Below are 5,205 nucleotides of genomic sequence, written 5' to 3'. Positions count from 1 at the left end.
ACGCACACAGCACAGCACAGCACAGCAGCAGCACAGCACAGCACACACACACACACACACACACACACACACACACACACACATACAGAAACTCCAAGGAATGACATAATGGTGGCAGAAACTGAAGCTCGTCATTTCTCCTGAGAACACAGTATTTGTTTATGACTTGTGATCAAGGTTCTTCAGCGCTGAAGCGTCCCTCCCATGGGGAGGGAGTCACGAAGCAGGCTGTGTGTGTGTGTGCGGTGTGTATGGGCTGTGTGTGCGGTGCATGTGTGCGGCATGTATGGGTTGTGTATGTGTGTGTGTATAACAGAGAGAAACTGGGATATTTGGCTGAATTAGTTTTTCTCAAGGTTGAGCGGACATTTGAAGGACCGCCGGCCGACTCACACACACTGAGACTCCTACGCCGCAGGCCTCGCAGCAACCAATCACAGAGAAGGGCAGAGCTGTGACATAAGCCCTGCTGTTAGTTACCTGGGCTGAACCGTGTGTGCGTGTGTGTGTGTGTGTGTGTGTGTGTGTGTGTGTGTGTGTGTGTGTGTGTGTGTGTGTGTGTGTGTGTGTGTGTGTAGGCGGGGGTTATCTATACAGTATGTGTGTGTGTGTGTGTGTGTGTGGTGTGTGTGTGTGTGTGTGTGTGTGTGTGTAGGCGGGGGGTTATCTATACAGTATGTGTGTGTGTGTGTGTGTGTAGGCGGGGGTTATCTATACAGTATGTGTGTGTGTGTGTGTGTGTGTGTGTGTGTAGGCGGGGGGTTATCTATACAGTATGTGTGTGTGTGGGTGATGGAGAATCACAGGTGGATGAGTAGGAAGGGAGGGAGAGCAGAGATTCCCAGTCCAGACGTCCCAGTCCACCAGCATTCTGCTGACTGTCGGTCTGTCTGTCTGTCTGTCTGTCTGTCTGTCTGTCTGTCTGTCTGTCTGTCTGTCTGTCTGTCTGTCTGTCCCGTGCCAAGAGCCTCAGGCTGACAGCGGTGGAAGGACCCCATCGGGCTCCTCAGCGTCTGGTCCTCTGTGGGCGCAGTGATGCCTGCAGAGGCAGACGGCTTCCTGCACCGTGTGCTGTGATTGGCTGAGGCTTCCTCTGCACCGTGCGCTGTGATTGGCTGGAAGGGGCCCAGAGTCCTCAGTGGGAGCTCAGCTCGTGCTGCAGCCGTGCGGCTCATGGAAATAGTACCTGCTTATCACAGAGAAAATGTATTTTTAAGTTTTCCTGGCTGTGTGCACCTGGCTGTGTGAGCGTGACTATCATGTGACCCCAGCCCCCCCCCCCCCCCCCCCCCCTGGGCTCCCCCAGACACATTGGAATTTATTAGAGTGTATTTGTGTGCTGACATATTTCTCTGATTTAAGAAGACATGGCTAACTCAGACCTTAGACTCTTTCTAGGGACAGATGGACTTATTGCAAGTGTCTTTGGATCACGGCGTCTGCTAAACGCCCTGAATGTTAACGTTAACGTGAGGAATGTTGGGATCCATGAGGGGCATGGAGACCCCAAGGTAGATCAGGACGTGTGTCGATCCTTGGGAAAGCCTAACCCTTTTATTTGTGTGGGTTAGTGTCGCTGTACAAATTCTTAATAACCTATTATAGTTTCTGGATCAGGCTTGATCTGAGGCATCACGGTGTGTGTTTAAAGCCCAGGGGGGGGGGGCGTGGCCGTCCTCCGCTGCAGTACCCCTGCTGGCCACCAGGGGCCGGTGCAGAGCCCCCCGCTGCGGCGCGCCAGTGAGTGTGTGTGTGGACCGTTCTGATGAGAAGGCGCACTGGAGTCACGGTGAGCTGGGATAGACGATAAGAGCCAAACCAGGCCCACGTTTAGAATCAGACGCTCGGTCTCGGATCCGCTCCTCCGGCGGCTCAGGAGGACCTTCTGTTGCCATGGCAACTCACACTTCTCCGTCTCCCTTGTCATCGCTGAGGCGGGAAGATTGGTTTTCTGTATTTGTGTGGGGGGGGGGCGGGGGGGGGTGGGGGGGGGGGGTTGGCGGATGGGGGGTTTGCCTGTAATTCAATTTATAAAAAAAGAATAAACATGGGGGACCTGGTCCACCCAGGGACCCGGTCCACCCAGGGAGCCGGTCCTCACTGTGGTGCAGGAGGGGTTCATACCGTGTGTCAGGGACCTGGTCCTCACTGTGGTGCAGGAGGGGTTCATACCGTGTGTCAGGGACCTGGTCCTCACTGTGGTGCAGGAGGGGTTCATACCGTGTGTCAGGGACCTGGTCCTCACTGTGGTGCAGGAGGGGTTCATACCGTGTGTCAGGGACCTGGTCCTCACTGTGGTGCAGGAGGGGTTCATACCGTGTGTCAGGGACCTGGTCCTCACTGTGGTGCAGGAGGGGTTCATACCGTGTGTCAGGGACCTGGTCCTCACTGTGGTGCAGGAGGGGTTCATACCGTGTGTCAGGGACCTGGTCCTCACTGTGGTGCAGGAGGGGTTCATACCGTGTGTCAGGGACCTGGTCCTCACTGTGGTGCAGGAGGGGTTCATACCGTGTGTCAGGGACCTGGTCCTCACTGTGGTGCAGGAGGGGTTCATACCGTGTGTCAGGGACCTGGTCCTCACTGTGGTGCAGGAGGGGTTCATACCGTGTGTCAGGGACCTGGTCCTCACTGTGGTGCAGGAGGGGTTCATACCGTGTGTCAGGGACCTGGTCCTCACTGTGGTGCAGGAGGGGTTCATACCGTGTGTCAGGGACCTGGTCCTCACTGTGGTGCAGGAGGGGTTCATACCGTGTGTCAGGGACCTGGTCCTCACTGTGGTGCAGGAGGGGTTCATACCGTGTGTCAGGGACCTGGTCCTCACTGTGGTGCAGGAGGGGTTCATACCGTGTGTCAGGGACCTGGTCCTCACTGTGGTGCAGGAGGGGTTCATACCGTGTGTCAGGGACCTGGTCCTCACTGTGGTGCAGGAGGGGTTCATACCGTGTGTCAGGGAGCTGTCTGCCTGGTCCTGAGAGGCTGCGTTGGAGGAACACCGAGAGGTTCCTGTTATTCCTGAACATCCTACTTCTGTTTGAGTGGATGAGGACTCAAAGACACCAACCAACACACAGCACAGACACTGTCTACCTGAAGTCCACTGCAGTACACCTGGCCGGCCACCAGGGACTGATGTAGCACCGTGGTTAAGGAAAGGTGTGTGTGTGTGTGTGTGTGTGTGTGTGTGTGTGTGTGTGTGTGTGTGTGTGTGTGTGTGTGTGTGTGTGTGTGTGTGTGTGTGTGTGTGTGTGCGTGTGCGTGTGCGTGTGTTTGTGTGTGTGTGTGTGCGCGTTAGTGGGTGTTGGGTTTTACCTTCTCATCTGCCAGCTCGGTAATGTAAGATGTTCTGTTGCCATAGCAACCCCTCCTCCCTCGTCGGCACTGAAACAAGTCATCAGGTGTGATTGTTTCCTCCGTCTCACCAGACTGGACTGGTTGTGATGGTTGAAATAGTAATGGTGGTAATGGCTGTGATGGTTGTGATGGTTGTCATGTTTGTGATGGTTGTAATGGTAATGGTTGTGATGGTTGTCATGGTGATGGTTGTGATGTTTGTGATGGTTGTCATGGTGATGGTTGTAATGGTTTTCATGGTGATGGTTGTGATGGTGTGTGTGTGCATGTGTACGGTGTAAGTATGTTTGTGTGTGTATGTGTACGATGTGTGTGTGTGTGTGTGTGTGCGTGTGTGCGTCTGAATAACCCTGCTTCAGTGTGCTGGACTGTCTGTGTTTCAGACAATAAACAACATAAGCTGGAGCACAATAGGATGTGCATGGCGACAGATTCCTCTGTGTGTGTGTGTGTGTGTGTGTGTGTGTGTGTGTGTGTGTGTGTGTGTGTGTGTGTGTGTGTGTGTGTGTGTGTGTGTGTGTGTGTGTGTGTGTGTGTGTGTGTGTTTGTGTGTTCCTGGCATCCAACTATTTTACATGTGTGACGGTTCCCACAGTTTGTGTGTGAGTGTGTGTTTGTGTGTGTTTCCTTGTGTGTGTGTGTTAGTGTGTGTTTATCTGTGTGTATCTAGGCATGTGTGTGTGTGCGTGTATGTTTGTGTGTATCTGGGCGTGTGTATGTATTGTGTGTATCTGTATGTGTGTGTGTGTGTGTGTGTGTATGTGTGTTTACATCGTGTGTATCTGTGCATGTGTTTATCTGTGTATGTGTGTGTATCGTGTGTATCGGGGCGTGTGTGTGTGTGTATGTTTGTGTGTGTGTGTGTGTGTATCGAGGCGGGTGTGTTAGTGGTACGATCCTACAGACACGTCTGTGTACGGTTTGGTGTTTGAGGACCAGGTCTATTTCAGGGTCTGCGTCCTATAGCTTCGCCCGCATAACGGGGGCGGAGGGGGACACCGGACCCCCCCCTGGGGGCGGAGGGGGACACCGGACCCCCCCCTGGGGGCGGAGGGGGCGGATCAGTCCCCCCCCACTCCGGGATAAGTCCACCACTAGGGGCTTCGTGTGTGAGGGTACGTCAAATACACCATGAACATAAACAAAGGGCATCCTCTGGTTCGTTATCAAAGTGGCTGACGCAGCCCAGATGGAACGCAGCCCCCCTCCCCCGTGGGGGCGGGGGGGATCTGGGGGGGGTCTATGCAGAGTGTGATGTGGCCTTTGGGCTGCATGCCGGCTGTTCTTCGGCTGCTTTAGTCCACGGAGGTTATGCCTCCCTGATTCTGAGCCTCAAGCCTCCAACCCGCCGGCTGCCAGTGATCTTCAGGATCCAAACTTTAGGAGAGTCTAGCGCCGCGCGGCGATGCTAATGCTACGCTCATCGGCCCAACATGGCCGCCGAGCGGAGGAGAAAGGAAGCGTTTCATCAGCTTCTCTTCCAAATGAACCGGGCGTTGTTGATAACAAAGGCGGCGTTGTCCCGGCTAACCCGTCAAGCACCTTGATACGATATTCAAATTAGGAAGTATGAGGAATCCTTCAGGTCCCGGCTGGCTGCTGTCCGTGTGGCCCGCTGGTGGCAGACGGACGTGTGAGGGGAACACACAGGAAGTCTTGTGTGGCCCCGCCCCCTGTCGTTTAGCCAGGTATTTATAGCTGTGACACAATGCCCTAGAACACTCCCCTCTCTCTCTGCCTCCCTCTCTCTCACCCCTTTTCTCTATCCCTGTCACTCTCTCTCCCTCCCTATCACGTGCCCTCCCCATCTCTCTCTCTCTCTCTCTCTCTCTCTCTCTCGCGCCCCCCGTCCCC

Source organism: Gadus macrocephalus, chromosome 18, assembly GCF_031168955.1.
Source record: "Gadus macrocephalus chromosome 18, ASM3116895v1".
Classification (NCBI taxonomy): Eukaryota; Metazoa; Chordata; class Actinopteri; order Gadiformes; family Gadidae; genus Gadus; species Gadus macrocephalus.
This window is presented reverse-complemented; position numbering follows the sequence as displayed.